The sequence below is a fragment of the Juglans microcarpa x Juglans regia genome, chromosome 1S (assembly GCF_004785595.1).
Source record: "Juglans microcarpa x Juglans regia isolate MS1-56 chromosome 1S, Jm3101_v1.0, whole genome shotgun sequence".
NCBI lineage: Eukaryota > Viridiplantae > Streptophyta > Magnoliopsida > Fagales > Juglandaceae > Juglans > Juglans microcarpa x Juglans regia.
In genome coordinates this window covers 254,634-265,151 of record NC_054595.1, presented here as the reverse complement: position 1 = coordinate 265,151, position 10,518 = coordinate 254,634, and the positions used below count along the sequence as shown (strand labels likewise).

Here is a 10,518-nt window from a genome sequence, read left to right as displayed (position 1 = left end):
TGGGGAAACATTTTCTATCCCTATGACTGATGCATGATTGTTTTGCTTTGTTTGATGGTAACCCTACAACTGATGTTTGTAGCCAATTTGAAATTGTATGATTGTCTATCCCTGATGTGAAACAACTTGTGGGTTTCGCCTAAAGTATCATTGGTTGCCAGCACTTATGCTCACCTTGAGTTTTATTTTTTCTTTCACTGGGGTGAGCACTCTCCCTTTCCACTCTACCTAGACAGGCGGCAAGTTTCACACTCCTTTCGTTGTGCTTTCCCTTAGGCAAGTATTATTTTTCTTCAGAGTGTTTAATCCAGGTTGCAAGCACTCTTTGCTCACCTAGTGCAAGATGTTGTTGCTCACCCGATGTAAGCTACTATTGCTTGACCTAAGGCAATCACTTTTTGCTTTCCTTGAGTGTGATTGTTTTCTCCTCCATGGGCGACCTGTTTCCCTTTGTCCTCTACTTGCCTAGGGCAACCTTCACACTTCTCTTGTGATGCTCGCCTTGGAATGAGCACTGTTACTCTTCAGGGTAATCACCTCGGTGCAAGCACTCTATGCATGATAATTTATAAAAAAAAAAATACTTATATTTCTTTTTGGATTTAAAAACTACTATGATTATTCCTTTATAATATTATGAAAAAATAGAAATTATCTTCATCTTATTTTGTGCAATAATTTATAAAAATTAATAAAAGTAGTTGGACTAATATTGTTATCATTTTACAAAATGCAATTCTTATTTTTAGGTTCCAATTTATGCTTTAATTCATGATTGGTCTTTAATTTATCATATCTACTATTTTGTTTTCTATGGTAATGCATTTAGATTGATCTATTTGTAATGCATTTATTTTAATTTCTCATATATAAAAAAATTATCAAGACTATTTTATAAATGTCTAATTGGTCTTACAACAACTAGAGAAATGCATGTCCTATTATGATTTCATTATAATGAGTTCTAAACATTTGATTTGTTATGTTCTAAAAAATTCCACATTTTGTTTCATCTTGATAAGATTCAGTAGCACTTCCAATGGAGGATACGTGCAAGTTGCTAGTGTGTGTGTGAGGGTGCTCCTAAATATTTACCCTTTTGGTTGTTGTAAGATGAGTAAACACTATTGTAACACCCTCTTCCTATAGGTTAGGAGTGTTACGTACTTTCATAACTATTCTTGGTAAAGACCCAACATGATAAAAATACCTAATTCATCAAAAATAAATCCCCAAAAAATAACAAAAATATAGTCTCATAGCAAGAAAATTTAAAAATGATCTTTTAATGAAAAGAAAAATGCACTTATTAACTAAATCTAAAAATCCCTTGACACATGATCTATGCACGGTTGTCAACTTGTCAACACTATTTTTTTCACTTGGACATTTTAAAAACATTGAAAATAAACAAACAACCAAAATATGTCGAATACTCAATAAATAGTATGTCATATAGTAAACATAATAAACATAGGATTTTCTTGAAAGTGTGCATACTTAATACTTATACTAAGATAAACATGTAACATGTACTATACACACTCATTAACCCTCATGTGTAGGGTTGAGCACCAGTTCTACTGTCTATGCCCACAAGGGGAACCACTTAACTTATCATGACATACTATGGTAGATCACACTTAGGTCCATGACTTGCACATCTACTCATAACTGCATTGATATCATGCATCTCTTATGACAATTCTTAAATCTTCTTTCATAATTTTGTTTCATCTTTCTTACCATGATGCATCTAAAACACATAATGACGTAGCTCATCATAACCATAAATGAAAATATATGATGTATGTAAAACACATAATAACATGACATTTAAAAATCACTATCATCAAAACTTGGTGCATAAAAAGTAGGCTTTCAATAAAAGGTCATACATACATAATACTTTAAAAAAACATCACCTACGATTGCTATACAAAGTTTCCAGATTCACAATAGCCTCAATTGTTTTTCTAGTTCTCAGGCCATACAGTCCTTTTAATGAGACCTAAAAAACCTAATATTATGGCTATACAGATTTTACTCAATTTATTTTGAGAATGGGTTTTAGAAATCCTAAAGGCTAGAAGATTTAGAGTAAATATGTTGTGTTGTAAAACATGGAATGTATTTGATGGATGACTATTAGAATTCTCAAATATTCATGTATCCCTATTTTTCATGTTCATGTATCTCTTTGATTCATGTATTGTCATTCTCTAAGTTCATGTATTCATTTACAAAAATGCTACGGACAACCGGCCCATATCCCCACTGCGGCATCGCGTCCGAAGTGGCTAAAATAGAAATGATGTCGTTTTGCAAAATGGAAAATAGAAGGGGCTCTAGTTTCCATCCCCATTTTCAATCCACATTTTCTTCATCTTCTTCTTCCTCCATCTCCAAAATTATGTTTCAAATTCGAGAAAGCCGCAGACCTCTCTTCGTCTTCATTTCGCCCCCCATTTTCTCTTTCTATTTTCTCCATTTCTTCGTCTCTTTGTCTTCTCCACGTCACAACCGAACCCATGATGGTTTTGGGTCTCTTCTCTTCGTCCTATCCCCTGCTCACACTCGCAAGTTCCATCGGGCTTCATGGACTCTCGTCACTCTACCATCTCTAGCTCCGTTTCTATTTCTACTCCAAGGTACCGGTGCTTCAACCCCACAAACCCTTACTCTCCCTCCCCCAATCACAGCCCCCGATCCTTCTCCGTCTTCTCTCCCACTTCCAGGAGATCATGAAATCCAAATGGATACTGGAAGTGTCCCTCAACAAAGAGTAGTCCATTATCGTCCACGACAAGGACAAGAACAGCAAACAACACGGGGCGACATAGAAGAGCGATGGATGGGGTTCAAGCTAATACCTTTGGAATTCAACAAAATCTGGATCAAGAACAACCGGGTGGCCTCGAATGCGATAGCTAGGAGCTGCAGAATTACGCCCCATGAGTCGAACTTGGCCTCGTCGAAGGCGGCGATGGTGACGCTGAGGGAGATGGAGACCATGTTGAGCATGGTGTCGGACTTGAAAGTGTCCTTTTTTAAGACAAGGCCGATGGAGTAGACGGAGACGGGCATGCAGGCCTTGAGCATCTGGATGAATGAGACAAAGAGGTAGATATAAGTGGAATTGGAGAACCAGAGGCAGAGAGAGTAAAGGGTGCCGATGGGGACGACAGACCTATTGTAGAGGTCTCGGGTCATGGAGGCGGGCTCCTCGCCGACCTTGAAGACATGGACGAGCAGAAGGCCAGTTGTAGAGCTTGCGATGGGGGAGCAGAAGGCCATGTGAATCATGGTGAGCGAGATCGGGAAGGGCCACTTGTAGAGCTTGCGATCCAAAATGACTTGTTGTAGACGACGATGAAGAAGCTGAGGGCGATCCAGAGCCCCTTCTATTTTCCATTTTTGTAAAACGATGTGTTTTCATTTTAGCCACGTCGGACGCGACGCTGCAACGAAGATACGGGCTGGTTGTCTATAGCATTTTTCATTCATTTAATATCATTTATCCTCTATGCCAATAAAAAGGTGTCTTGAGGAGCATTTGTAGCAGAATCACAACAAGGAAGTTGAGAGAAATAATATCTAGTTTCTGAAAAACTAATTTTAGATATTGTGGTCTTTCAATTCTCTTGCTATTTTTCTTTAGTTTTACAACACGTTATCGACACGAGGCTCAAGCCAATTGTCATGTTATTTGATGTTGAAAACTATCTGTGAGATTGCTCTAGTCGCTGTAAGTCATGTCACAATTTTATAATGTCATTTTATAATCATCATGATATGTTCATATTTTCAAATGATGCTATAACATATATTTTATGCAATACTCTTTGAAGTAAATATTATGTTGTTAATGCAATTTATATGATTTCATAAAGTTTATAATTATTGCATATTCTAAATCTTATAATATTTATTTATTTGATTTTTAATATATTTGTTATAGATAATTCCGAATCTTACAAAATTAGAATTTGTTGCTCTCAACATTTCTGGCAATAATTACTTATCTTAGATTTTAGATGCTGAAATCCATCTTGATGTAATGAACCTTGGAAAAACTATCCAAGAAAATAATAAAATGTCTGTGCAGGATTGTGCTAAAGCAATAATTTTTCTTCGTCATCATTCGCATGAAGAATTGAAAACTAGGTACCTCACTATAAAAGATCCCTTGATTTTATGGAATAGTCTAAAGGAGAGATACGAGCACCAGAAGACTGTTATCTTTCCAAAAGCTCGCTATGATTGGATACACCTGAGGTTGCAAGATTTTAAAACAGTGTTTGAGTACAACTCTGCAGTTTTCAAAATAAGCTCACAGTTGAAATTATGTGATGAGAAAATCACTGATGAAGATATGTTAGAAAAAACATATACCACATTCCATGTCTCGAATGTGCTCCTGCAGTAGCAATATCAAGAGCGCAAGTTCACAAAATATTCTGAACTAATATCTTGTCTATTAGTGGCTGAACAGGGCAATGAGCTTTCAATGAAAAATCATCAATCTCATCCAACTAGTTATACTCCATTCCCTAAAGCAAATGGAACTTCATTTCATAATCATTGAGGAAATCATGGATGTGGTTGGGGACGTGGTCATGGTAAGAAAAACTATAAAAATCAAGGAGACCGTACTCAAAATTACTCAAAGAAAAACTCAGTATACCTTGTAGCCATAAGTTATAACAGTCTCATTTATTACAACACTGAACAGTAACTTAGTCTTTAGAGATAACTACATAAATACTATGTGTACTTGTGCAGTAAGGATTTCACTCAATGGTCCATTGGTCATACCTAAAATGAAGATAGAAAGTCGCAATCAATACTAGGGAAAAAACTGATAATAAATTGAACACGGTAAAAGTAGAATTTGATTCTCACCAAGAAAGGGGATTCTCCATAGTCCATAATCCCTCAACTCCATCCCAACTCTCAAGGGGCATCCATCTCAGACTCTCAATTATCGGCAATTATGTTAGAGTTCACAATTAGATCTATAAAATCATAAAAAGTAGAAGTTAAAAAAATGAAGAATTAAAAATAATTGAATAATTATTTAAAAGCATATAAAGTTACCCGATTCAAGCCTATAGCTCTTAGCATCAATGCCAACGGTATCTAGTCCAATGGGCATTTCACTTATCGAATTCAGTGTGCAAACGAGGTCCTCAACGGTTGACGGTGACAATGAACTCTGATATGCATTCAACACACGACCTCCAGTGCTAAACTCCAACTCCGAGGCAATCGTAGTGATAGGAATGGCTAGTACATCTTGGACTGTATGGGAAATGACTGGATACTTGGCGAAATTAATCTTCCACCAAGTTAATAACTGAAATACTCCACTAGGTGCCTCGACAACTTCTATAAAATATCGTTCAATCTCAAATGTATACTGCATAATATTCCTCGTTGTAATGAGTTGAGGATATTGTTGCATAATAAGATGGTCTGTACCCTCTCCAGATGGGTTAGTATCATCTAAGGAAGCTGTTGACCCCATCGGCCTCGAGTGTGAGGAGCTACCAATTGTGGATGAAGGCTGACCACTATTGCTATAGTGATTGTATAAGTCATCAATATCACTTTTTAGCACTCTAATAAACTCTGCAGCCTTCACTGCCCTAAGGATTGAATTTACCCAAAATTCTATAACGACCAACTTATATCGAGGGTCAAGGATCATAGCCACAAATAGTAATCTATTTATCTTATCAATTTTCTCCCAATATTTATAATATTTGGTCTTCATCCTCGTAGCTATAGCAGATAACAATCCCCTGTAGTCAGCACAACTATTTTGCAAGTGGAAGTGAAGCCCCGGGAGCTCGTTGAAGTACAAGTTCACAGTCGTATGTTTGGATCCAGATATCCGCATAGTTATGTCATAAAAAATTTTCAAAAATGGAACAAAATACCTCACACTAGTCCAATCATGTGCATCCGGCGCACCGAGCCCTTGTCCTACTGGCTCTAACAAAGCATACCTCATGCCTCCATCTTCAACCTCCATCCACTCGAATGCTCTTTGGTACTTCTGTGTCATATCCAACATCATGTATGTAGAGTTCCATCAAGTCAAAACGTCCAAGCACAACATACTAGAACATCCAATATGAAATTGTTCTGCTATTGCCTTAAACTTGGCAAGCCTTTGGGGGAAAGCCCTCACATTTCGCACAATGCTGCGGACTCTGGTAATGGAATAATCAACCTCTTTTAACCCCTCAACAACTATGAGGTTGATGATATGAGTACAACATCAAACATGAATAAACTCATGCTGACGAATGACATCATCTTTCACCATCATTTTCCACATTTGTAGTGTCATTGGCACTGGCATTGTCAACTGTAATACACAGCACTTTTTGAATTCTCCAATCCTTTATACAATCATCCATCTTCGCCTCATTGGATGCACTCTTATGATCCACAATTTCTTTGAAGCCGATAATTCATTTCTGCAACTTCCACTCACTGTCAATGTTGTGTATTGTGATATACATGTAGCAGATGTTCTGTATGGACGTTCATGTGTCAAATGTAAATGACACTCTCTGGCCAGTGGTAATAAACATCTTCTTCATCTTTGCATTCTCCTTCTCATGTCTCTTCATACAATCTCGCATCACTGTATACCGTGATGGAATGAGAAATCGTGGCTCAATAAATTGTGCAAACTTTCAAAAGCCTCTTTTATTGACTGTGGTAAAGGACATCTCATCAGTAATCATCATCTCTGCAAGCATTTCCCTCAACATATTCTCACTGTATTGTGTGATGGCCAATTTCTTAACCTGTGTACCATCAGTGGCCGTAGAAGTTTCGTAATTGAGCTTGGTTTGATCAGTGGTATCCAATCCCTTCACCATCTTATACCGCTAGCAAACATTAAGATGTGCTATTAATACACTGGTGCCTTGCTTCTTCGAATGGCAACTACAAAGTTGCCTATAGTAGTGACATCTTGCTTGCGGTTCGCACAATCACTAAGAATTTTGGTGAAATGTTCTCATGTCGACGACTTTTTTTTTTTTAGAAGGCCATAATGGTCGATCGTGCTCAATGGGCATCTCTTCCTTTTCGTTGAACATATCCTCATCTTCTATATCTACTGGGAGCCGACTACTTGCACATGATGTAGCTGCTCTGGATGTGGCTCTAGATGTGGCTCTAAGGGTGGAAGTACCCACCATTATAGAAGCAGTAGGACTGACATCCGCCACATCCCCTTGTGAACGATCGTCCCCACTGGATTTAGCATCCATATCACAATACAAAAAGCTAAAAAAATAAATTAAAAGTAAAAAATTAGTTTAAAAAATAACTAGGCTATATTATAAGGCATCAACTCATTTAAGATGGAGAAAAATCCTGGAAGCTAAGGCTAAAGAAATATTAATGGGCTGCCACCCAAACTTAAAGTGCATGATTTCCATAAAAGAGAAAAACTCATGAATAAATTAATCAACAAAAGTAAAAACAGCTTTAATTTCATGGTTGGCACTAATTAATTAAGATGATAATGAATTAATGGGATTGAAGTACTGGAAAAACAGCTTCCATCTTTGCTAATTTCAGACATTAATTGTATTAATCGACTAGTACGAGCGCTAGCATGCATGCATTCTTCAAAATCTGCAGTCATTTTTAGAAACTTATTGAGAATTTTTACTTACTGTGGCAATTCTCGCAGTAGTAGTTTCTACTTACTGAGAATTTTTAGAAACTTACACATTTTATACTCGTACTAGCCTATCCACAGTCATTTAATGTATATGTATGCAGCCTTATAGCTAGCATGGAATAATACTTGTAGGAAGAGATAAGGATTAGGCGCACTAATGCATGCATGGCCAGATGAATTTCGTACTAACCCACTAATATTATATGCTTGCTAGCTTTGCATCAAAACAAGCTTAATAACTAAGCAAAATCCGTAACATAAAGTGATCTTGCAGAGGTTAATTGGTTGCTTTTCACACACGAAGCACTACTACTACTTTTTGCCAAATATATACTGGGTGAGAACTAAGCCACTGCATGTACAAATTTGCACCCACATTATAAATCATCAAATTATAATTATCACACCCATTTGAAGATGAGTCTCACGTACAACTTCCACCATTTTACATTTACAAGCAACCCAACAAATGTAATGAATTCCAGCATGACTATTTAATATTATTCCCGTATTTTCATCATCTTCTCCCTGTGTTCATCTTACACATTTTGTCAAACATAGTGCATGCATATTGCATTTCCAATGCATCAACCTGATTCAAGTCTATCACATTTCCTTAATACAACCGGGGGCGGCTCAATATATTTTGTGGCTTAAGTCAACGATTAAGTACATGACGATTTAATTTAAAAATGATAATAATATTTAAATATTAAATATTAAAATTTTCTGAAATGCAAAATAAATATTAATATTATTCTGAATAATAATATCTATTAGTACTATAACAATTTAAAATAGGATCTAATTTTTCTGTAAATAAAATATTATCCATTGTCCATATATATACTTCATTATAAAAACAAATAAGGCCATTGATATCAAAATAAACATTATATTTTATAAAATATTCAAGAGTAATATATTATTATTTTGTTACTTCTATTCCAATTTCACTATTGTTTGAAAATTTTATACATTTTAAGTAAGATATATTTTAGTAAAACTTCTATATTTACTGTTTTTTTTAATCAAATTTTACCATTTAAGATTGATTTTATTTTAGGTAAAAAAATTTCTATCTTTTATGCTAACTAATACTTTTTCTATAGCTTACTTTTCAGGATCATATAATATATATATATATATATATATATAATTTTTTTTTCTTTTCGGAGCCGTGTCAACATGGGGGGCCTTAGGAGGTGGCCTTAGTTGCCTACCCCTTGAGCCGGCCCTAAATACAACACAAGGTTCATTACAACAGGCTAATAACCGACAACTGGACCCAAAACAACTAATTCCAGGCAACCCAACGACATGAGGAAAAAAAATTACAAAAATTACATGATTTAGGACTCGGAGTCGGACTATACTTACGAGTTAAGGTGTCGCAATGGCTGAATGGAGGCTGGTCTGAGAAGTGAAAGGGAACGGACTACGGAGGCGCAGAGAGGGAACAGAGGCAACAAATAGGGAACAGACTCACAGAGGCCCAGAGGAGAGATTCAGAACTTTGAAGGGAAGAAGGGGATTCAAGAAAGAATGAAGAAGGAAGAAGGAAGGGGGTCCTGTGTTTTGGACCCCCGTGTGAAGAAACGACGACATTCCACATTAAGTGGAACAAAGTCGTTTAGTTTTTTTTTTTAAAAAAATCTTCTGGATTTTTTTTTTTTAAAAAATGGTCGGAGTTCGGAGTTCAAAGTTTGGAGTTTGGAGTTCGGAGCTCCTTGAAGCTCCAAACTCCAACTCCAACTCTAACTCTGCATTCTGAACACTCCGACTCTGTCGAAGTTGAAATCAAAGTGAAAGTCGAACGAAGTCGGAGTGGGCGGAGAGTTTGCACAGTCCTACATATCATACACCAAAATATTTGATAAACCTATATCATGCCTCCATTAAAGAAAAGGAAAAGGGGGTCGAAATGAATTTAGCTAATCACAAGAATCCAGTAGATTCAACTTATACCTCAAATGGAATGGATCTCACCCATATGGATGTTTCTAAATCTTTGTGAGCACCAACGAAAATACAAATTTTTTAATTAGTGATGATTTTGGATACAATAATTTATTTTCTTTCTTTGCCTTGTAATCACATTATATTCCAGTTATTATTTTCGAATACATTGTAATTTTCCTTTAAATTAATAAAGTTTTATATGCGTTTTGTTTTTATTAAGGAAGTATAGATTTTATTGATCGATTGATTAATTTGAAGAAAATTGATGGAGATGTATGTCTCGCAGATAGTTGTACCACACATACAATTCTTAAACATTAGAAATATTTTCAATGTTTAACATTGAATAGAGCTAATGTCAGTACCATATCTGGTTCTTTAAACCTAATTGAAGGCTTAGAAAGAGCAAATATAATGTTATCAGAATGAACAAAATTTTGTATTGACGATACTTTGTATTCTTCAAAATGTAGAAGAAATTTACTATATTTTAAAGATATTCGTCGTAATGGCTATCATGTTGAAACCATCAATGAAAGTTGTAATGAATATGTTTACATTATTTCTATGATTTCGGGCTAGAAGCTCATATTAGAAAAACTGACAGCTTTCTCTCCGGGCTTATGTTATACAACTATGAGTATAATTGAATCAAATATTATAATGCACCAGAAGTGCTGTGATCCAAAAATTTTTATGCTTAGGCATGATCGTTGGACATCCAGGATCAATTATGATGTGATGAATAATTGAGAACTCACATAGACATCCTCTAAAGAACCTGAAGATTCTTTTACCAAGTGATTATCCATGTGCATCATGTTCTCAAGGAAAACTTA

General features: G+C 35.8%; 1 pseudogene; it reads right to left on the bottom strand.

Annotated features, from left to right (window-relative positions):
* Positions 1-2,662: 2,662 nt before the first annotated feature.
* On the bottom strand, positions 2,663-6,902 carry LOC121246275 (annotated as a pseudogene).
* Positions 6,903-10,518: the final 3,616 nt, after the last annotated feature.